The 25,408-nt window shown below is 37.6% G+C and overlaps 1 non-coding gene across 1 annotated transcript; it reads left to right on the top strand.

Moving 5' to 3' along the window:
* Window positions 1-11,752: 11,752 nt before the first annotated feature.
* LOC118710283 lies at window positions 11,753-11,956 on the top strand. Its single transcript, XR_004985368.1, has one exon. It is a non-coding gene; the product is annotated as a small nucleolar RNA SNORA73 family (small nucleolar RNA).
* Window positions 11,957-25,408: the final 13,452 nt, after the last annotated feature.

Below are 25,408 nucleotides of genomic sequence, written 5' to 3'. Positions count from 1 at the left end.
TGTCCGCAGCCAAAGAGCTCCAATTAACAGACTTTTGGGGAACTTCAAACAGAGCCTTTGAATCTAAGCCATTCCCCAAGGCAGCATCTACTCGGCATCAAGTGAAAGAGAGATCTGGCAGTTATTCTCTTGATTTGATCAGAGTAGTTAGTCAGGGATATATCTCCCTCCTGAATTAGTTGGTTTGGCTGCCTACACAGATCAAATCAGAGGGATAACTGTCCACCCTTGCATTTTGTATCCTATAAACAGAACTTAGAATAAACAAAACCAACTAAATGCAATAACTAGTCTTCCTGCTTTTTAAGGACTATTATCACACTATTACTAGACTAATTGCCCCAGGTCAGAATATTCTGTTGGCTTGTTTTTTTGTTTTGTATTGTGCTTTTGTTTTGTATTGCACCCACTGTAAACCAAATTAGCCTATTCAGAGTCTTTTAACATTGGTTGAAGTCATAGCATTGTGCTCTACCTCAATTATGAATAAAAACAAAGTTTAAAATGGAAAATATGACTTATAAGCAATGTACTGTTAAAGAAAAAAAACATTGAAACCTGTAAATAATTTTTTTGTGAGTTTATTTGAGCCAAAATTGTCGACACGTGCCGGGAAGCAGAACCTCAAGGGATTGAGATAATGCTCCGGAGAATGGCGGGTTACATTTCTATATTTATACATTGCAATCAAAGGAAAGGGACGTAGGTGAGTTACATGAAATTCATTGGTGATAGATTAGGGAGGTGGGACAGAGCGAAAAGGGGAAACCTCTGGGATAGGGTAAAAGGTTAAATGATGGACATGAGCTTCTTTCACAGAGATGGATACAGGATACTCTAACGTAATTAACAGTTGACAATTAACTTGATAACAATAACAATGAGGAATGTCTTGAGGCCATTTGTTGTGCCCTGAGGGGTCCGGGGTAAAAGGAAGTTACCAGTTACCCAAACATCTCACAGATATGTTATCTTAGATGCAGGAAGGCAGAGGGGCTCAGTAAAAGATCAAAGTTGATCTTTGTCAGGTGAATCTCTGGGACATGTCTACCTACTATAACCTGTTAGATATTTAATTTTCAAACCATCTCTTGTGGTTATCTTAGGTCTCTGGGTTTGCAAGACTGCCACACAGGCCTTCCCTGAGCTTGTCAGGTTAGCTTGTGGCTCTTTTCTTTCACAGTACTACCTGGATGTCTATTATCTAAAACACAGCTGCTGTTTTCTCCAGTTCATTGAGCAGCTCTGTTCCAAAAACCAGCACATAACGATAGTCATACTAAAGTAGCATTAATAATTTAGACTTGGTTTTGCATCATTAGATACTGAGGCCACTGATATTTTAATACTTATCATTCAACCCAGGGCATTTGCTAGGACTAGTCTCCCATTTTTAATGATGGCACTAAGCCTAAAAGAGATGATCAAATTGTTATTTTTCTTCTATGAATGGTGACTCATAGCCCATTCACACCCTGGTCGGTTTGGCTCAGTAGATAGAGCTTTGGCCTGGGAACTGAAGGGTCCTGGGTTTGATTCCAATCAAGGGCACTTGCCCAGGGTTGTGGACTCAATCCCCAGTAGGGGGCATGCAGAAGACAGATGATCAATGTTTCTCTCTCATCATTGATGTTTCTATCTCTCCTTCTTCCTTCCTCTCTAAAATCAATAAATTTAATTTAAAAAAAAGACCATTGACAAGTTTTATTGCATTCCTCTTTGGTGCCCCCTTAGATGGTAGCTTTAATAAAAAGTATAAGCACTCTCTTTGGTGAGTCTAATGTGAATGGGAGAAGCCTATTAAGTGGTTTTCCCCAATACAAACCAGTGACTTTTGTGTTTCCTATTCCCTAATAAACAAGAAGAGAAAAGAGAAACAGGCCTTGCCTTGGAAAAGTTGTTTTCAAAGAGAGAAAACTGGTCTCAGTTCCCTCAAATGGTGGCTCCTTCTACTGGCTTGTTGGCTGGTGGTGCCCATTGGATTCTGAGTACAAACTAAATGCCTGCCCTTGTATAAAACAGTGCTGGTCTCTAGTCTGTCCCATGATATCCTTGTTTTCCATGTCTTCTCAGATTTCCTCCTATGGATGTCCTACTCTGAATATCCCCTCTCAACTCTTCTTCCAGCCTTCCTTTCTCCATTCATAACTCCATGCCCTTTCCCAACTCTTTCCATATTCCTGTTTCCCAGCCTCTTAGTCAGACCATTAAACTTAACACATCATATATTCCTTAAATTTATTAAAATGTGGCATTTTCCAGAAAAGGAAAAGAAAAAATAAGTGATAGATTATGTCACAGCATAGCACAAGAGAAGGATGAGATTTTCTTTTTGATCTAATAGTAATTCTCTAACTTGAAGCCACCAAAAGTATGATTATGAGTGAATATGTTATCATCCAGATAAATATATAATGTGTACTGGGAAAAATATATGAAGAAGCAGTAGGGCACAGTGGTTACCAGACTGGCAACAGCATTCCTGGGTTGGAATCCTAGCTCACTCACTAGCTATATGATTTTGGGTAACTAAATCTGCTAGTGTCTCAATTTCCTCATATGTGAAAAGAAAATAATAATAGTTCAATCCTTAGAAGATGAAGTATACAATAAATATTAGCTATTATAGTCATGCAATTGGAATTAAAGCTAACCATACAATGCCATTCTTAACCGTATTGCAACCCCCCCTCCCCCCAGCAAGATGCATTCTTTGTCTTTGGTCTCCTGTGTTTTTTTGTTTGTTTGTTTGTTTGTTTGTTTTTTTATCCATTTAACTACTAGACTATTTATGATTTTAAGAAGGTACTGTATGTATCTTAATAAGACATTTAATATGACAAACTGATTTTAAATCAAATATATTGTATATACCAACTTTTATTGCATGAGATATGCCAAATACAGTAGTTAAATATTTAGCCCTATTATTTATTATTCTACACTGCATACAAGAAAACTGAAGCCCAGAGGAGTGACCCCCAGGTGCCCCAGCTAATAAGAGCCAGAGCCAGGACTTAAACCCAAGTCCACTCACTCTGTCCTCTCTCTCTTATATAAAAGCTCTGTGGGAATGTATGGAGTGACAGTCTAATAAATACACACAAGGTTCTACCATATTCTATGAATAAGATTTCTTGAAATGGGAGAATCTGCCTGAATCAATATTATTTAAGAAAAAATAAGAAAATACTCAGATCATCCTCTTTACTGCCATTGTTCTGTTCTGTGTGTATGTTTTGGTGTATGTGTGTGTGTGTGTGTGTGTGTGTGTGTGTATGTAATGTTAATATCACCTGGCTAAAAGGCAACTTGTCAATTGTATAGAAAATAACAGGTCAGCCCTAACCAGTTTGGCTCAGTGGACAGAGTGTCGGCCTATAGATTGAAGGGTCCCAGGTTTGATTCCAGTCAAGGGCATGTACCCTGGTTGTGGGCACATCCCCAGTAAAGGGTGTGCAGGAGGCAGCTGGCCAATGTTTCTCTCTCATTGATATTTCTGGCTCTCTATCCTTCTCCCTTCCTTCTGTAAAAAAAAATCAATAAAATATATATTTAAAATAACAGATCAATTGATGATGCATTCATGTAGCCAACTTAAGATGCAAATTATTTAAGATCCTATTAATACTAATTTAAAGAGAATAGAGAAAACCCTGTGATAAGGATCTGTTTCGTTAGGCTCAACATTTCACTGGATTACAGGAACTTCTACCCAGTGTATGAATCCAAACTGAAGCTTTAGCAGTAATGGCAGTTGACTTGTAGTCTGGGGTCCCACAGCCATGTGGGGCTTTCTCCTGGCAGAACAGTGGGGAATAGTCCTCACAGCATGCAGTAGGGGCAGCAGAGACAAGTTCTGCTCTCTGCTGTGTTCATCTAGTCTAGGCAACAGCTCAAGCCCCTCCATTCATTCTCCTTGCAGTGCCTGCCAAGCCTTTCTTGAACACTACAAACTAATTGCATAGCACCTAAACTATCAAATGGCCTCAACAACTTTAAACTTTCAATAGATTTTTTAAAAAGCCTTTGCTGTTGTCATTCTGTTCTGGGTGCCTTTAATACAATTCATCAACAGACAGTTTTCTTCTCCAGGTTGAATGAAAAAAAATAAAATAAAATAAAATCACTCTAGGTTTCTTCTGGTTCTACACTAAAACATCCCACAGGGTATAAACTCAAGATTGCTTCACAAATCCTACACAATTTTATGGATGATGAACAACCCTGTGGAAAATAAATTATGATAGTCAGCTAGGAAATGGAAAATGTCTAAAAATTTCTAAAAATAATGATTACATTTCTTCGCTGTTTGACACATAACCATTTTTGCAGAAGCACACAGAGTCAGGGTTAGGAAGGGCTGTTGTGAAGCTGTTCTTTGTGCTCTTCTCTCACCTGAGACACAGGGAAAAAGTAGCCTTCAATTTCATATCCTGCAATAGTTCATCTTGCCTCCTTTCTCCCAAATCAATCTCTCATGATTTCTCTGTCATGGCAACAAAAATACCATTACCACCCATTGCTCTTCCTTCCTGCAAAAACTAGATCATGTTTCTGCATATTTAAATATGTGAGGTTTAGCTCTGGCTGGTGTGGCATCAGCCCATGGACCAAATTGTCACGGGTTTGATTCCCCTCTCAGGTCAAGGGCACATAGCTGGGTTGCAGGTTTGATCCCTGGCACTGGTGTGGGCCTGTGGAGGAGGCAACCAATTGATGTGTCTCTCTTACATCAATGTCTATTATTCCCCCCTCCCTCATTCACTTCCACTCTTTCTGACAATCAATGAAAAAAATATCCTCAGGTAATTCTGAGGTTTAATGTATTGCTTTCCTCAAAAAAATAGTGTGCCTATTAAGATGCTTTATTGAAAATACTAGAGGCCTGGTGCATGAAAGTCATGCACTGGGAGTGGGGGGGTGTCCCTCAGCCTAGCCTGCATCCTCTTCAATCTGGGACCCCTTGGGCGATGTCCAACTGCTGATTTAGGCCTGATCCCACAGGCAGTTGGACATCCCTCTCACAATCCGGGACTGCTGGCTCCCAACCGCTTACCTGCCTGCCTGCCTGATTACCCCTTAACCACTCCCCTGCTGGCCTGGTCCCCCTGCAATGCCCCCCCTGGCTTGGTCACCCCTAACTTCCCTCCCCTTATGGCCTGGTTGCCCCCAACTGCCCTCCCCTGCAGGACTGGTTCCTCCCAACTGCTCTCCCTTCCCTGCCAGCCTCACAGTAAGGTGAAGCACATTAATGCACACTGAAAAGTTTTTGAAAATACTGAAAATGTAAACACTTTATTATGTTTTAAAATAGGACTTGAATTTTTCTTGTTTAACTCTTGTTTAATTGATACTATTTTTGTACTGTGTTTTCTCTTTATTTTACACCTCTTCTGAGGTATCTTGTACCCAAAGAATAATTTCTTATGAAAAATAATTCTGTATACTGTGTACAAAAATGACTTCTTTTCCCAAATTATCTTACTTCTGCCTGTTATCTATCTTGTACACTCCCAGTGTTTATATAAGTAAAGATATCTCCTATTAGTTACCAGTGATTTTCAACCTTTTTTATCTCATGGAACATAAAAACTAATTACTAAAATTCTGTGGCAGCGCCAAAAAATATATTTTTGCTAATCTGACAAAAAAAATAGGTATAGTTTTGATTCATTCACACCAGACAGCTGCTGTCAGCGGGTGCGAGTAGCAGCTGCTGGCCCCGAAAGCCCCTCAGGGCTTCTCCAACTCCCTCTGGTCCTGAGGAGAGATTGGGGCCAGCAGCTGCCTCTCTCACCCACTGCCGGTGCCTGCCTTGCTCACACTTGCAGCCAGTGCCAGAAATGCCACTCATACACACTGCTTGCAGCCATTGCTGGCACTGGCCCCAATCACTCCGCATCATCAGCAGGTGCAAGTGGGGCTGGTGCCATCAGCTTGTGGGGATCAGTGGTGGTGGGAGTGGGGCTGCCATTAGCTAGGGGACCAGGGCCATGGTGGGAGGGGTGGATGGGGGTGTGAAGGATGGGTGGAGACCTGCCCCTGTGCCCACTGCAGTCTTGTCTTATGGCTCACAATTTCTTTCAAGGTGCACAAATTCATGCACTGGGCCCCTAGTCTTAATATATAAAAAAGCAAGCCCCTTTACTTCATTCTCCTCTACCTTGCCTCTTCCTCTCCCTATTCTTCTCTTTAGAAAATTCTGGCCATTCATGGACCTTTGTTATTTCACAGAAATGTTAAAATTAGAATAATAAATACCTTGGAAATGCTACTGGAAGTTGATTAAATTGCCTCAGATCTATAAGATCCATTTGGAGATAAATTATATCTTTAAATATTGAGGTATTCTTATCTACAAACTTGTTATATCTCACCATTTACATATTTTATTATAAGATTCATTGGTACTTTATATTTGTGGATATCATAGAACATTTTGTACATTTGTATATATAATAATCTATTCAACAATTTCTAATTGAGTCCCCACAATGTGTCAGTTATTATTTTAAATGCACAGAACAGAGTAGTTTAAAAAAAATAAGAAAGTAAACACACTTTTGATAATATTAGAAGACCTACCTTTGGCCTCTATGGTTACTTTTAAAAAATATATATATTTTTTATTGATTTTTTTAAAGAGAGAAATGGAGAGAGATAGAGAGTTAGAAATATCAATGAGAGAGGAACATCGATCAGCCGCCTCCTGCACACACCTTACTGGGGATGTGCCCACAACCAAGGTACATGTCCTTGACCGTAATCGAACCTGGGACCTTTCAGTCCACAGGCTGACGCTCTATCCACTGAGCCATACTGGTTTTGGCTCTATGATTACTTTCTTAGAGGTATGTTATTATTTGAACTGTCTATTTTTGTAGATTATTGTTAATTTACCTTCTCTGTGTCTTCAATTTCACTACAACATCTACACTTTTTTTCTAAAATTATTTCTTGGTACATTCTGTGCTTTTTGTGTATGTTATTATATCTCTGATGAGCTCTAAAAATTTCTAGCCATTATTCTATTCTAATGGCTGCTTGTAGTCAATTTAGCCAACAATCTATAATAACAAAAGGATAATATGCTAGGGCCAGAGGGAAGCCAGCCCAGGCCCTGGGTGCCTGTGGGCAGCTGGAGTGAAGCCCAGGTCCTGGGTGCCTGCCAGCTGCTGAAGGGAAGCTCCCCAGGTTTCAGCTGCCTGTTGGTGGCCAGAGGAATCTGCTTGGGTCCTGGGTGACAGAGGAAAGATGGTGCTGGTTGCTGGGGGAAGGAAGGCCTACTCTTGCATGAATTTTCATGCATTGGGCTCTAGTCTATATAATAAAAGGCTAATATGAAAATCGTCTGAATGGTGGAATGACCGGTTGCTATGATGCACAATGATCACCAGGGGGCAGACACTCAATGCAGGAGCTGCCCTCTGATGGATAATGCACTCCCACAATGCAATACCACTCAGCCAGAAGCTGGGCTCATGGCTGGCTAGCTCAAGGGCAGTGGCGGGAGCCTCTCCTATCTCTGCAGCAGTGCTACAGATATCTGACTGATGGGAAGTGGGCCTAAGCCATCAGCAAGACATCCCCTGAGGGCTCCTGGACTGCAAGAGGATGCAGGCTAGGCTGGGGGATCGCGCCCCCCCCCCGCCCCAAGTGCATGAATTTTGTGCACCAGACCTCTAATATTAATATAAATCTTATTACCTTTACTTCAACAAAGGAAAAAATTGAGATAGAAAATAAATAACTTGCCAAAATCCACATTGAAAGGAATTTTTAGGGGTGAAATAGGCAGGCCTAGAAAATTTTAGGAATGTAGGGGTCCATGGAAATAAACATAGGGCTATAGAGTTGCAAAAGGGTAAATTTCCATAAGACAAGGGAGCTGAAAGTGGCAGAAGTTACATCTCCCTAAGATAAGGGAACTGAGAGTAGCAAAAGGTACACAATTTCAGAATGAAGGAAAGGAAACCCCCCCATTCAAAGAAAGAGGAAGAAAAGCTCAGAGAAAATAGGAGAACAATAAGAGAGAAGAAGGAGGGAATCTCATGGAGTAGTTTCCATGAGACTTGAGCTTAGTAGTTGCTATAGTGACCAAATCAAAGGGAAATAGTGATCATCAGAGGGGATATTGAGGCACAAAAAGCTGAAGCCTTTTGAACTGTAGGGAAAAGGGCCTCAGTGGGACTCTTTCCCCCTGCCCATGTGGGAGTCTGTACTTGTTCTTCAATAAATTTCCATCTTTGCTATACCATCTTCCATCTGTGGTTTTACTTTTTTGATCCCAATTGGACAAAGATCCCAGGAGACCATTCTCCCCAGGGGAACACCATGCAGTTCCAGTTAGAATTCCCATTTCAAAATCATCATAAAATGTCAGTGATTCAAATCTCTCCACATATAAATCTGATTATGTATAATGTGGACCTTCTTTATCTTATGCTTTGTGTTTCTTAACCTCTTTCTCATATTTTCTTTATTCCTATTCTACTTTCTGTGTTATTTTTACAAATCTACTTGCATTTAACTATCTATCTAATCTGTTATTTAATTCAAGTAAGGTATTTCAATATTTATATATTGTAATTTCTAAAGGTTCAAAAGGTTCTATTTAATTTTTTTAAATAAATTTTTATAATCTCTCTTTTATTCTCCTTTTTTGTTCTATATTAGAGGCCTGGTGCACAAAATTTGTGCACTAGGAGCAGGGGTTGGGGGTCCCTCAATCCAGCCTGCATCCTCTTCAATCTGGGACCCCTCAGGGGATATACAACTGCCAGTTTAGACCAGATCCTACAGGCAGTCGGACATCCTTCTTATAATCTGGGACTGCTGGTTCCCAACCACTCGCCTGCCTGCCTGCCTAATTGCCCCTAACCGCTTCTGCCTGCCAGCCTGATCACCTCCTACCCACTTTTCTGCTAGCCTGGTCATCCCTAACTGCCCTCCCCTGCAGGCCTGGTCCCCCCGCCCCAAACCTCCTCCCTTCAGGCTTGGTCACCCCCAACTGCCCTCCCCTGATGGCCTGTTCACCCCCAACTGCCTTCCTTTTCCAGCCATCTTGTGGTGGCCATCTTGTGACGACATGGATGTGGCCATCTTTTGACCACATGGGGGCGGCCATCTTATGCAAAGGTGTGATGGTCAATTTGCATATTACCTCTTTATTATATAGGCTTTTTATTTCTTTAAATATTTTGCATATATAAAATTTATTTTCCATATTTGGTAATTCCAGATTCTGAATTAATTGGTTGGTTATTAATATTTATTTCTATTGATGCTCATTTATGGTTGCTTATTTCTATATTTTCTTCTTGAATTTTCATTGTTGATTTATATCTTATTGAACCACATCTGAAAGAATACTGAGGACATAAATGGGAGACTTTTTTACTCTACAGAAATCTTATATTCTGCAAGTTCCAGATTTGTCCTGACCTGAGACCACTGAGCTCCCTTTAATTGTATTATTTTATGATCAATGCAATAGTTTCAATTTTTGCCCAAATCTTGCCAAGGCCCAGAGGCATAACCCCTGGCTAGCAGTACTGATAAAGGCATCTACTTCAACATAAATCTCCCTTAAAATGTCTTGCTCCATTTCTCCTGTATTTACTGCATTCTACTCATTTCAAATGGGTACTTTTTCTCTTTTTAGAAATTTCCCTTATATTTAGAAAACACAGCGACTTATTAAAAATACATATTTGCTATACCTAATACTAAGCTCTGGTTACTTTATAGAAGGATGAAGAATTCACATTCTGACCATTCTTTTGATTTTCTGCTAGTTCCTTAAGACTCAATTTATTCAATTTTCAAATGTCAATATAGGTAATAGTTCTTGTAAATTAATTAAGAGTAAAAAACTCTACATGTAATGCACAACAAAATTATACCATATTAATCCAATTGGGCATTATATTGATCACTTAAATTTCTTTAAAAATTAAGCCAACATATTTTTAAAAACTATTAGAAATACAGATATTAACAATACAAATAATTTTCTATAATCATGAGTACAGAATTTTGAATGTAATAATCTGATTTTGAAGGTTTATTTGCATTCCAAGAGAGACACTGAGAATATATACAAATCAACAGTACATTGTTCCTGACATATATTAGTTTCTCTTTTCATTAATTCTATCTGTTTATTATTCAGAATATTACTTTTGGGGGGGAGCAGAATTAACTAGGATTCAAAATCCATTTTAAAGACTGATTTGAAAATTTCAAATTTTTTTATCTGACTATAAAAGAGTTACTGTTTTAGTTGTATCTTTAGAGTATTTGTTGTTTAGTTTTATTTAAAGGCAAATTAAATTTTCATGATTTTTATACGCAAGATAAATGTGTCAGTATGAGAGCCAGGAAAAATAATGTTTGAAAACAATGACTGTCAACAAATGACCATTTTAAATATAATTATAATTAATCTGATGTAAATAATCTAATGTAACAGTGCCCTTCTTGTATGCATACTGTGCATATGCATAGTACCTTAACTACAGTCAAAATGTTCTAACAGTTTAATATAATAGAAATAATTATTGAGAAGCCTTTCACTTGTTCCTGTGCCCAAAATATCTCCAAATAAGAATTGAGCAATATCAACTATCTAAAAAACTTCTAGGCCAATGCATTTGTTTTACCCATGACCAATTTTTGTTTAAGAGATAAAACTGCATTGTATGAATAGGTGAAAGGTTCATTTGCTTTTAGAAGGAATTTAGATATCTTGCATAAAAGAAATAAGAATTAGTATACATGATAGATTACTTTGAGAGCTCACTATAAAATATGACTTTCAGTCACTGCCACCATGCTATGCTTTCCAGAGCCAGACAGACAGATGGGCTTTTATGATTTTCTTGACTCTTTATATTTGTTGATAATTCTTGTAATTAATTTTTAATCTGAAGACTTGTATAGCAATACTTATGGATTTAACAAACTAAACTTACATTAATGAAGTACAAATGGTCCAAATATTCTTCCTCCATCAAACTTCACTGAGCAGTAATAAATATTTTTCCTGCTCAAGGGCTAATTCCAAAGCATCTTGGAAACAACATCCTTCACAATAATCACCAAATATAAAGAGTGATAGAATTCAATGTATTAAATCAACATTTAAAAACTCTCTTTCTTAAAACAGAAGTACTATTAATGAAAGGATACTTATTAAATACTGAGTCCTAATTCCACCTTATAATAAATTATTAAGAAACCCACTAGAAATGACAATATTTCATAATATTAGACCATCTTCATACCTATCTTCCCATATACACTGTGTATTCTGGCCTCCCTTCTCCAGTCAGAAACAGAAATTTTGGTCTGGCTGGGTAGCTCACTCAGTTGGAGCATCAATCCAGTCACTAAAAGGTTGCAGGTTTGATTCCTAGTTAGGACACATACCTAGATTGTGGGTTTGATCCTGGGTTGGGAAGCAATCAATTTATGTTCCTTTCTCATCTCTCTCTCTCTCTCTCTCTCTCTCTCTCTCTCTCTCTCTCTCTCTCTCTCATCAATAAAAACATATCAGGTGATGATTAAAAACATTTCTTAGAAATTAGAAATTCCATAGTTTTTTTTTCTAATGTCATGAATAATTGGTGTTCAAAATATAAACCTGCGATTATGCTTCCTACACTCATAATTCATGATCAAGTTCCTTTTGAGAAGATACTTGTCATGTTAATTTAAAAAATAACTATAATGAAGGACCTCACCTCCAACATGGATGCCCCGGGAGGTCTCTCTCCCTGGAGGTTCTGATCAGGTGGCCTAAGGGGGCACAGGGCTCTTTCTGTGATGTACTGTCCCTTTCCACAACATGGCGTGAAAGCTGAACCTTGAGCCTGCACCTGCATTTTCCTACAGCTTCTCAGAGTTCTGTGGACAATGGCCAAGGAGACAAACCATGCAGGAAACATCTAGGAGAAAATAAAAAAGGACACCACCTACTTATGACTATGTGCTAAAGACTGCTCAAACATGATCTCATTTAATGCTTACAGCACACTAAATTACCTTTATTTTACAAAGGAGAAAATTAAGACATAAAGAAGATATGCATATTTTAAAAATATATATTTTATTGCTTTTTAGAGAGAGGAAGAGAGAGAGACAGAAACCTCAATCAGCCACCTCCTGCACACCTACTGGGGATGTGCCCGCAACCAAGGTACATGCCCTTGATTGGAATCGAACATGGGATTCCAGTCCACAGACTGGTGCTCTATACACTGAGCAAAACCAGTTAGGGCGAGGATACACATCTTGCCAAAACTGACATCATCAGAAAATGTCAGAAACAGAACTAAAACTTCAGCGTGTGATACACAAGCCCTATCTCTCTCAGAGCCTATGTGTGAACACGGCTTAACATGTAGTACATTGGCAAATGTAATACACACTCCCAAAGAGTATGAGGTATATATGCTCTCCAACCAGTTAGTTCACAGTTTAAGTTACATTTATCATATACTGAAAGACACCTATGGGGCAGGGTAGGAGGCTCATTTTGTGACAGATACAATAATGTGAGTGGATTTCAGTTGTTTCCTGAACGTTGAAGAGAGCTTGGGAAAATGGGATAGATATGATTTGTCAGATGGACAATGAGAGATCCAAGGGGTAAAGAGAAACCATTCACCCTAGCCACCTTTTTATTTCTTTTCTCTTATTCTTGTCAAAGAATGGCTCTACTTTTTTGCTCAAAATAGCCTTCTAATCCTTGTCTACAAAGCCACATGCATTCCCTTATCAAAAACTTGACTGCCCGCCAGCCTCCCTGCGGAGCCCTTCTCGGCAATAGGTCAGATGAATGCATCCTCTGCAGCTTCTCTGGCAATGGCATTCCCCAAACACCTTTTTTTTTTTTTTTTTTTTAGAATTTTAAACTTTTGCCCCCAAAACAAAAAGAGGAACGTTATACCTGATTTGTCACTTTTTTGTGTGGGTGGGATTGCAAATTCAGACACTCTTTTGGCTCTTTCGTAGTACATGAAGGTCAAGGAATATTTAATGTATTAAGTGGCCAATTTGCCTGGTGGAATACAGCCTGGGGTATTTAGAAATAGCTCGTGAAAGGGATCAAGTGCACAGTTATGAGAACACAAGTAATTCCCTCATCTGTAATTGACAGGACACCTGGGCTGCGGTGTGCTGTTGCTGGTAAGCCGTCCTGGAGAGGATTCGCAGTTTCCCAGGGGAGAGCCTGTAGAGGAGGGGGGGTGGGCAGGCATCTCTTCACCTCAGAAAGGCCTGGAGGGGAACCGGAGCTTCTGTGGTGGAGAAAATGACAGTAATTTAAAAAAGGGGGTGGGAGAGGTCACATTCCTTTTTTTTTTTTTTTTCTTTCCTTAATATTTTAGGTTTCTCTATCTTTTGCTCTGCGCATTCACAGGGAAACCGAAGAGAATGAAACATATGAAGAACATGGCACTATGGAGAACATGGCACTGCCTGAGGATCCCAGGATGATGCAAAGTGGAATCGTCCTTAGGACATGTGGGTAGGAATTTTGGGGGGAGCACTAAGTGACATGAGGAGACAGGCTGGAAAGATGACCATCCAGAGATGAAAAAAAAAAAAAAAAATTGAGACTGAAAATTCGTGATAATCATTTACCAGAGGATGTATTACTATTCTTTAAAAAAAAATTCCTTTTTGATTAAGGTATCACATATTTGCCCTCAACCCCCCATTCCAACCCTCCCTCCCCCACTCATGCCCCCAACCCCCTATAGTCCTTGACCACTGGTTAGGCTCATATGTGTGCACATAAGTCCTTTGGTTGATCTCTCCCTTTTATCCCCACCCTCCCTTTGAGGTCCAACAGGGAGGGTGTATTACTATTCTTAGATAGTAATGCCTAACAATTTTTAAACTTCCTAATGCAACCTGATGTCATGAAAGGAAGTACATGTGCAATACCCAGAGCTGGAAGGGGAGAAGACCATCACAGCTTTTTGAATCACAGAAAGTCTCAAGAATACGGTAAGATAAGGGGGAGATTTGCACATAACATACACAGGTTCCTTGGTTGTGGCAATAACTAGAAAGTTACAGAGATTGCTTAAATAAATTAGCTTCTTTTAGAAATTGCTCAGCATTTTGCTTCTGACAGTTGCTTCTGACACACAGGCATTGATCTCAGCAGCTTTGGAACATACCCTGTTGGTCTGAGAGAGGCAGGCCCCATCCATCACTGTTAGAGGATGAATGTATTCTCTGTGGAATCCTTCAAAGAGCTGCGAGTTCACTTCCTCCCATTGGTGGCAGAGTGGGTTGCATTTGTCTGGTAATTGAATGTGACTCCCCACCAAGTCAGGAGGTGTGTTTAGCACACCCAACAGTGTGCATACAAAGAAAGATCAAGTTGGCGTGCCCCTCTCTCCTGAGCTTCAAGCTCACTGATCTCAGTAGAGGGTCACTGTCCCCTTTATGACAGCCTCTCGTATCCCAGGCCTGCTGAGTTTTCAGACGGATTCCTATTGTATGTGTACACAGACTGATGATAAGTTCACCACTTCCTTCCACCTTTTTTGTGCAGGGTATTATCTATGACAGATGAGTGCAATAAAGTGAATCCATTTCTTTTCCCCTCTTGCAGGCAGCACAGTGAGTTCTAACCAACAAAGGCACATTGAGGTAAATCTTTAACGGTGTCACCACATTGACTTTCATCATTTTCACCTTTCCTTTCACTGATTTTTATCCCCGGGGTTGTAAAACATAGCTTCACATTGTGACTGTCCTCTAGTCTTCAGTAGAATTAGTTACACTGACAAGAACATAGACACTCCATCACAGCTCAGCCTTCGTTGCCTCTCTCTCCCCCACAAATTGTATTTTATAGATAAAAGCTCAGAGTTTCAAAGGATAAAAAGTTTTTAAAAAGTTGAACTTTCATTTAAAAATGAAAATACAGTACTAGAACACTACTGAAAAAAATTTGATGAAATATTTAATAGAAAAGGAAAATGTTTCCCAGATCTTGTAGTAAGAAAAAAAAAAAAATCCTAACGGTATTATATGTGATTTTTTAAAATTTTGATTTTATTAGCACTATACTATATACACTGAATGGCCAGATTATTATGATCTCTGAACGCATAATAATCTGGCCATTCAGTGTATGTACTATATAATAAAAGGCTAATATGCAAATTGTCCCCTCAACCAGGAGTTTGACCAGCAGGCAGGCCAGCTGGTCCCCTCTCCCAAGCCAGGCTAGCAGGACCCCACTCATACACAAATTCATGCACAAATTCATGCACCCCCCCCTCCCACACACACACACACTGAGTGGCCAGATTATTATGTGTTCAGAGATCATAATAATCTGGCCACTCAGTGTATATGTGTAAAAATATGTGATTGCTTGCTTTTCAGTTTTCTTTTTTATTTACTTGTGAATATATTCGATTTTATAAGATTTAAGATTTATAAAGGCAAAAGGAAAGCAAACAGAAAATAGGAAATAACAAATCCCACAAGGTTTTTGTTTCAGACTGGTTAGCTTACATAAACAAACTTGTTTTTTTGTTTAATTATTCATTGCAAAAATAAAAATAGAATTTCAAAGAGGAGGAGGCATGCAAGAAACCACTACTGTGAAGCCACAGTCAATTCTATTCAATACCACTGTCCTTGCTCTCATTCAAATCTTCCTGTGAGATTTCCTTTTCTTTGTGCTCAGTGACTCACAATCTCTGTAAGAGAACCAGTTAAGGAAGAAATAAGCTAGGATGGTTGTTGGTAAGGACCAAAGGACAGTGTGGAAAGCCCCTGAATTGAAACGAAAGGGAACCATTGTGCATTATAAAGACAATCTGGGAAGTGATGTGTTTTCTTAGAGAAAGAAACAAACATGCCAAGACAAATATGTCACATGAGGAAAAAATTATTTTTTTAGAGAAAATTTGAACTCCAAATAGAACCAAATATTTAATTCATTAGAAAAAAAAACCACTATAAAATACAAGGATGTTTGCCTAAAGCTAGCTTGTGCCTCTGGGAATCTTGTACTTAAGATCCAATCAATTTGTGCTTGAACTAGTCAAGATCACATCCTGATACTAGGACTAGAACTAGGATATTAGTATCTTTGTATAACCCATGGATACAGACAATAGGGTGGGAAAGGCCTGGGGTGGGACCTGGGGGGAGAGCCAGGGCAGGCTAAAGGGGTCAATGAGGGGGAAAAGGAACACATATACTTTTAACAATAAAGACATAAAAATGAAAAATAAATAAATTATACATTAAAAAATAAATAGACATTATCTATCTTTGATAGATAGCATTTTTCATTAGATGCAAGAAGACTATCAGACCTATTCTGAATACATATTTGAGAATGAAAACAATATTTGTGAGACAGTTGATCTATATAATAAAAAGTAATTATAATAAATAGAAGTTAGTAAGATTGCCAGATATAGCAAATAAAAATATAGAACTGGCTCAGCCAGTGTGGCTCAACAATTGAGTGTCATCTCATGAACCAAGAGTTCAATTCCTGGTCAGGCACAAGCCTGGGTTTCAGGCTTGATCCCCACTAGGGTTGTACACTAGGCAGCCAATTGATGTTTCTGTCTCTTCTTTCTTTTTTGTTTAAAATCAATAAAAATATTTAAAAAAATATAGAACTGTCCATTAATTTGAATTTCACACAGAAAACAATTAACTTTTTAGTAAAAATACTTCTCATGCGAAAATACTACTCATTATATATCTGAAATTCAAATTTAACTGAACTTCTTGTATTTTGACAACTCTTAAAAGTAGGAAAAGAATTAGAGTAAGATTACAAATTGATATTATTGTACTTTTATTGGAAAATGGAAGGAAGAAAGGAAAGGAGAAAGAGAATGGAGGAAGAAAAATTGAAAAAAGGTAGGAAGAACAGAGGGAAGGAAGGAGAAAGAAAATCTTTTGATGTTCCCAGGAAAGGTGGTATGTTATCTTCCTACTTCTCTGAGAAGGTAAATGTAAAAGGCTGAAATATAGGAAGACAAATGCTAGACTGTTTTATAATGTGGCATATCTTTCCCACAATTGCTTCAAGAATAGGACTAAAAAATTTAATTCACGTGGTTGCATTGAAACAAGATTTAGAGTTCGATTATATTGTGAATACCATTTCCCCTTTGTTTGCTATTATGAAATATTTCAGACATATAGAAAAATACAGAGAGCAATGTAACAAATAGACATGCAGATGAAAAAAAAAAAAAAAAGGGCTCTGCAATCAATCTGAAAAGTAACCTCACAGGGTGGCCTGATTATACATTTCTAACTGGTCAGGTCATGGTGGATAGTTGTGCTCCAGGCCTATAAGAAGATTTTATTTATTTTTTTAAAGCAAGCCCTGTCCAATGTTCTTGTGCAACTAGCTTAACTCATGTTTGAAATGCTAGGGGTGGTCCTCTGTTTTTATACCCCTCAGTGGTATAGCCACCCTCAAGGGAGCACATAATCTTGTTAACTATTCTGTACCTTGCTTTCTCCTACCTTTGTATATTCTTCCTCCTTAAAATGTATAAAATACCATGGAAAACTATTATTCTCCAAAGCCCCTGAGGTTTTGTTTTCTAGCAAGTCCTTAGTTTGTCTTAAATAAACTCAAAACAATTCTGTGCAGGTTTGGATATCTCTTATGTCAACACATGTATCTCACCCCAGATTTAACAAGTTCTTACCATTTTCCATGATGCTTCTGATTGTTTTTGTTGTTGTTGTTAATTCTTACCCAAGGATATTTTTCCCATTGATTTTTAAAGAGAGTGGAAGGGTGGGGGAGAGACAGAGAGAGAGAGAGAGAGAGAGAAAGAGAGAGAGAGAGAGAGAGAGAGAGAGAAGCATCAATGTGAGAGAGACATATCGACTGGTTACCTATCTCATGTGCCCAGTCCAGGAATGAAGCCTGCATCTGAGATACATGCCATTGACTTAAAACAAACCTGTGACCCTTTAGTCCCCAGGCCTAGGCTCTAAGCATTGAGCACCAGGTAAGTCTTAAATCTTTCTTTCTTTCACCCTTCCTCCCTTCCTTCCTTCCTTCCTTCCTTCCTTCCTTCCTTCCTTCCTTCCTTCCTTCCTTCCTTCCACTTTAACTAGAGGCCCAGTGCACAAATTCATACATGGCCTGCCTGCCCCTATCAGGACCAATTAGGCGGGGCCAGCTGGGAAGTGGAGCCATGGGCTGTTGGCAAGGCTGGTCCCTGATCAGGGTGGTTGGGGGCTGACCAGGTGTGGGGCTCGCTGAGGGAAGGGCCATGGGCAGTTGGCTGGATGGCCCCACCCTCTTGTCAAACTCCTGGTTGAACTCCCAGTTGAGGGGACAATTTGCATATTAGCCTTTTATTATATAGGATCTTGTAATGTAACAAATTATATTAACACATTTTCTAATGTTAATGTATTTCTTGGATTAAAACTTATTTGGTCACAAAATGTGGTTTATTTGGTTGTGCACAATTTTCTCAGTGGTTAGAGCAGAGGCCTGTGTACTGAAGGTTTTGATTCCCTGTCAAGTTCAATCAGGGGCCCTGACTGAAGCACATGTGAGAAGCAACCAATCAATGTTTCTCTCTCACAACAATGATTCTCTCTTTCCCTCCCTCTCTACCTTCTACATCATAAAAATCAATGGAAAGCCTGGCTGGTTGCTCAGTGGATGGGCAGAAACCTATAAATCAGAAGGTCACAGTTCATTCTGTGGTCAGGGCACATGCCTGGTTGCAGGCTTAATCCCCAGTAGAGGGTATGCAGGAGGCAGCCGATCAATGATTCTCTCTCATCATTGATGTTTCTCTCTTTCCCTCTCCCTTTCTCTATGAAATCAATAAAAACGTATTTTTTTTAAAAAATCAATGGAAAATTCTTCTTGAGTAAGGATTAACAAAAGAACAAAAAAACATTTGTTTGTTTGCAGTAAACAAAAACTTTCTGAATCTGAATTTGGCTTGCTAATAACTTAAGAAGTTTGGAGCCATGTTTATAAATGAGATTGCCATATAAGTTTTCTTTCTTGTGCTGTTTTTTGTTTTAATTTCAAGGTTATTATAGTCACATACATAAATGGGAAACTTTTTGTCTCTCCATTCTTTTATATACATATTTATCTATTTTTTACTGATTTCAATGAGGAAGAGAGAGGGAGAGAAAGAGATAGAAACATCAATGATGAGAGAGAATAATTCATCAGCTGCCTCCTGCACGTCTCCCACTGGGGATCGAGCCTACAACCTGGGCAAGGGCCTTGATTGGGATTAGACTCATGACTTCCTTGTTCATAGGTTAATGCTCAATCAGTGAGCCACACCCATCTGGGCTGTCTTCATTCTTTAAATATATGTTCAATTCAAGATAGAAATGGTCTATTTCATGGTTGTAAATGATCTTGTGTACTTGAAAAGAATAAATATTCCCTACTTGTTAGAAAAAGATCATTACTCATATCATTCAAATTTTCTATATCCTTGATATTTCTTTTTTCCTCTTAAACTCTTGGGTCTGAGAGAGTCACGATAATATTTCAAACTGTAGTTGTTAGTTTAAAAATTTTTTTTGAAAATTCTGTCAATTAATGCTTTATATATTGTGTAGTCATAATGTAAGCTGCATACAGTTCAAAATTGATATATGTTCCTGGTGAATTGTTCCTTTCATTATTAAGTAATGACACCTTCACACCTTAGAGTAATTTTTTTTATGTTAAAGCCTATTTTTCTCCAATATTAATACTGCCACATCATCTTTCTTCTTGAGTACTGTTCTTGTTATATCTTTTGTCTTGTTCTTTACTCTCAATCTTTTTTGTCATTTATTGCATGTGTCTATTATAAAATTCACATAGCTTAATATTAATATTTTATTCAAATTGAGAATGTATTAACAGACACATTTAATGTTAATATGCATTATGCTTACTGATGTACTTGAAATATTTCTACTATTTCATCTTAATTTATATATTTTTTCACATTGTCACGCTTGAGATTTTTTTCCTTCTTTTCTCCATTTCTCATGTCTTCATTTAGGTTTGATTTCTTTATGTCTTATTTTTTCCTCTATTGTTTCAGAAACTAGATATTATGTTTCTATTCTTTTTGTGGTTATCCTTAAATATGTAAATTATCATTACTTTAAGCATTCTAAAATTCTTATCTCTAGATTGTTCCCAAGAAATTAAAATTACTTAAATTTTTCTCTTATCTCCCATCCCCATCTTTCATAACATTTTATCAAATTAGTCATTATTGGAGTAGCATTTACATATAGTAACTATTTAGATAACAATGCATTTGTAAATGTATTACTTCCTTTGCTTCTTGTACCCATCCATCCTTCTAGTTTATATTCTCTATTAAATATTATATTTCATCAAGGTTTTATAAGAAAAATCTCTCAGCCTATTTTTGAATATCTAAAAATGTTTTTTTCTTATTGAGTAGTTGTTAAAAGTATTGGATTTTATATTGCCAGTTATTTTATTCTGCACTTGAGGATATTATCTCAAGGTTTTCTGATTACTTATTTAGGTATTCTGCATTTTTCACTGGTTGCTTTTAAGATTTTTACCTTTATCTTTGAGATTTGGTTATTGTTTTTTATAATACTATATCTAGGTATTTGTTTTACTTTTTCTAGTTTGTACTTATGTTAAACTTTTTCTTTTGAAAACTTAGATCTTACTTTAACTCCAGAAATTTTAAAATAAATTTTCCTTTAAATTTTGCCTCTCCACAATTCTCTAATTCCCCCCTCCCCCAATATTGAATTAATATATGTTGGACTTTATTATCTTCCATTTCTCCTGACAGTTCTGTTATATTTTTCATTTTTTATTGCTTTATCCTACTTACCAAATATTTTATAGGATCTACCTTTAGCTTTGACTAATTTGTTGTTTAATCTGTGTGTGTGTGTGTGTGTGTGTGTGTGTATGTGTGTGTGTGTGTGTGTTTCACTGGCTAGATTTTTCATTTCAGGTTTTCCTTTTGGGGGTACAGAAACTCTAGTTTGAAATAATATTGTTATTTTCTCCCATTATCTCTTCTAATTTGTCTTTAAACTTTATAATAATTAAAAGTTCAAATTTTATTGATTCTTTGTTATTGTAGTACTGGAGGCCCAGTGCATACATTTGTGCAAGGGTAGGGTTTCTAACAGCTGCTGGCTGCCAGCCAGTGCCTCCCTTTACACTCACCTTGGCCTATGGCCACCTACTCACCTGCTCCACCATCCTGCTGCCTTGTTCCTCACTGTCCCCTGGTGGTCAGCACATGTCTAACTCCCAGTTGGTCAAACTTTGGCCTGTAGGAACAATTTGCATATTAGGCATTTATTATACAGGATAGTTTTATATCTTGGAGAGCTAAATCTCCTGTTTGTTTTGTCTGCTGATCTTCTCACCTAGTGGACAATTCTTTTGCATTAAGTGAATGTGGAGGGGTGGGTTTATTTATTTATTTAATTTTGAAAACACCATCAGATGGGTGTACATTATGTGCACATGCAAATTATTTATGTTCAGAACAGTGAACACTTTGTAAATCAGTGCCACTGTGCTTTTGAGATAGGTCTTAGAACAATTTTCATATAAATTTTCCAGTTTGGTAATCCAATATAAAATCTTGCAAACTGATTTTGCTGCTATTAATGGGGATCCAAGATATAAAGCTTAATTTCTTTAAATACAATTAGTTTGCTAGTAAGCTTACAGTAATGGCTGTACATCTTTTCTACTTTCATATATTTTATTGATTTTAGAGAGGTAGGAAGAGGCAGAAAGATATAGAAGCATCAATGATGAGAAAGAATCGCTGATTCACTGATCGGTTGCCTCCTGCATGCCCTCCACTGGGGATCCAGCCTGCAACCCGGGCATGTGCCCTGACCTAGAATTGAACCATTACCTCCTGATTCACAGGTCAACACTCAACCACTGAGCAACACCGACTGGGCAATGGCTGTACATCTTGATGAAGTTCTTAGGGACTCAGATTGATTGTCTCTCTAATTCTTCACCTTTAATACATAGCTTATATTCTTTGGCCATTAGAGATCAAACTATTGCATCTTTCCTCAAGAGAGGAATTTGGAAAAAGTGGGAGAAAAAAAATACTTACCTGCCATTTAACTCCCAAGACATCTAACTATAAATAATTAGCCAGAACTTTTCCAGAAACTACAATATACCAAGTTGGGAGGTAATGCACATGCCCCAAATAGTAATTTCAATGTACATTCTCAACTCCACAGCAAGAAATTCTCTTAGTAAGAAAGAGGGGGAAATGAATATGTGATAGATACCTAGCAGTTTCTAGCAAACCCAATCAAGCTAGTATAATAAATTGAGATCTCATACTCATCTGTACTGCTGGTCTGCAATTTTAACACTTTATATGTGATATTTCTTCCACCTATGGTTCTAGGCAAGCTTACCTGGAGTATCTCAGGTTATAAGTGAGTTTTTTTTTTTTAAATTCCCTTTTCCACAGATACAGTGATTCTTCAATGTTTTGCTTTACAGACAAGAGATTCAATTACAGCCCTAACTGGTTTGGTTCAGTGGATACAGTGTTGGCCTGCAGATTGAAGGGTCCCAGGTTCAATTCCGGTCAAGGGCATGTGCCTTGGTTGCAGGCACAGCACCAGTATGAGGTGTGCAGGAGTCTCTATCCCTTTCCCTTCCTCTCTGTAAAAAAATCAATAAAAAATATATTTTTTAAAGTTTCGATTACAATTCTAGATTTCTTAGAATTGTATCTATTTATTTGATTTATTTGTGTTTCTTTGATTATAGAGAGAAAGCAAGGTTTTTGATATTGTATTTTAACTAGGTTTTCTATTAATTTGTGCTGAGAAGTGTGGCTATCCATATTAGCAAAAATGTAGTCAAATTACAAAAGTAGACTTTACCTGTGGACACTTGTCTTCATGCATCTATTCCATATTTCTAAGTAAATAGGTTATATCTATCTCAACAGAGAGTATGTGTGGTTGAAACAAATTACTTTTCAAACATAAATTCTTGTAAATTAAAAACAAGTTATCTCTCTAATCAAATAGTTTGTGGAACTGAACAGGCAGGAAGGGGGATTGGCAAATTGGCAAAAATAAATAAAAATTAGAGACTCAAAATATATTTGTAATACTCTTAATCCTGGTAAAGGAATTAAATAACTCTAATAATGGAACTCATCTAAAATTATATGTGGCTATACAGTGAGTTAAGAAAAAAATTCACCAAAATATTAAAAAATAAAAATTCCACATGTAAGTGAGATCAGGTGATATACTGGTATATATATTTTTTTCTGACTAGCTTATTTTGCTTAACATAATCATCTCTAGGTGCCTCCATGCTGTCTCAAAGGGTAAGAGATCCTTCTTTTTTACAGCCACATAGTATTATATTGTGTAAATATGTCACAAATTTTTAATCCATTAATTTACTGATGGGCACTTGGGCTGTTTCCAGGTCTTACCTATTGTAAATAATAATGCTATGAACATAGAGGTGCATATATTCTTTCTGAGGCTATCATTTTAGTCCTCAAATTTGTCCCTTTGTAGACATAGATCTTCAATTCTGGGCAACATCTAGTGAAAGAACAGAGAGATAATTATTGTTACGATCAACCTGAGTCATAGGAGAAAATATTCCCCAGAATCATCTCAGCAGACTTTTCCTTACATCTTATTGGGAAGAATTGGATCACATGCCCAAGTGACAAAGTACACTGTGATTGTCTTAGTTCAATCAAGACACACTGTCTTGGGCACCTGGCACTGCTAGCAGGGACATAAAGAAAATGCGTATTGAGAAGGCAATCAACAGTGTCTACTGTTGGCAATAAACACTGCTACCCAGAGCTCTGTGAAGCATTTCTCTCTCCAACCCACATCATGCTGACTAAATCATGTACAGACAGACACATGACCTGAAGTGGTCCATCTGTAGCTTGTGCATCCCTCTAAAGGGAAACACATAAAACAAGAATAAAAAACCTGAATCATATTTCAAGAAATTTGGAACAGGACATCAAGAACTGCTTCATTTGGTTGCAAATGAAATAAGTCAACATATGAGAAGCACCAGAGATAAACTAACAGTGAAGCATAGAAGTGAAAAATCTATGATTCTTGTTGTTGAGGTCCACTAGACTTCCTTGATGCTCACTTCCTAAAATCTGAGTACTGAGAATTTCCTGGATTCCATGATAAATCTGGTCTCTATCTCTACAATAATTCCTTTCCTCCAATAACTATGTCCACACATTTGCTACATTTTTATTGAAGCTAGTTTTGAATTTTGTTTCTATTTCCTACAACACATTTTCTTTACCAATAGCTGAAATAGATACCTTAGACTTCCATGGAGAAATTGGGTATTGATCAGGGTTATAAGAATAATGAGACTCCCTCCCATATTCCAGAATAAGAAGATAATCCATGATATGCAGGACAAAGCTGCCCAATAGGCAAATTATGGAGGTGATGGCTGCGGTTGGTGAGGAAGTGGTGGCGAGTGAATAAACACCCTAGTCTTAGGATGACTAGTTTTAGATGCATTTAGAAACATACGTAACCTTGACACAGAGCATCTTTCTTCAGCCAACATGCTAAAGTTCCTTAAAGACAAGGTTAGAAAATGAACTTGGGAGACATCAAATTGCAGCAATCATTTATTTCCCAGCAGTGCCAGATTTCTGTGATAAAGGTTTAAACACAGACTAACAAAGATTCTGACAACTAAAATGAGAATATATTTTTTTTTTAAATAAGATGTTCAGAGGAGATGACAACATTGTTGTTCTTGTCATGCAGCATTCAGTCTCTTGTTTTTTTGGTAACAGTACCTTGATTTCCTTTTGGGTATAATAATCAGGTATTATACTTAATATTCCCCTTGCAAGGGGAATGACTTAAGCTATACTGATCAAACTTTTCAACTTGTCCTTATATCTTGAATAGAGTAGCAGGAGGTAAGGAAAAATTGATTGCAATAATAATCCAAGACCAAAGATTATCCACTAATGCCTGCTGCTTAAATCTCAGAACTTCATGTCATTTCTCAACTAATATCTTATAGCTTTTCCTTTGATTTTGGGAGGTGAGCCACAGCCTCTGATAAATTACCTATTTGCTTAAATTGATTTACTTTAGCTCAAATGAGATAAAGTTATTTGGACTATGTGGAGAGAAATGGATGAAGTCTTGGTATTTTTAAAGTGTAATCTATAGCATTCTATGATTGGTTAGATTTGGAAGTGGAGAGAAAGAGTTCAATACCTACTTCCAGGCTTGAGCAAATGTGAAGATGGTAGTGACGTTTATTGAGACAGGCAATAAGAGATGAAAAACA

This window comes from Pipistrellus kuhlii, unplaced genomic scaffold (assembly GCF_014108245.1).
Source record: "Pipistrellus kuhlii isolate mPipKuh1 unplaced genomic scaffold, mPipKuh1.p scaffold_m20_p_1, whole genome shotgun sequence".
In the NCBI taxonomy this organism is placed as follows: domain Eukaryota; kingdom Metazoa; phylum Chordata; class Mammalia; order Chiroptera; family Vespertilionidae; genus Pipistrellus; species Pipistrellus kuhlii.
The sequence above is the reverse complement of the archived record's forward strand: the minus strand, read 5'-3'. Positions and strand labels throughout refer to the sequence as shown.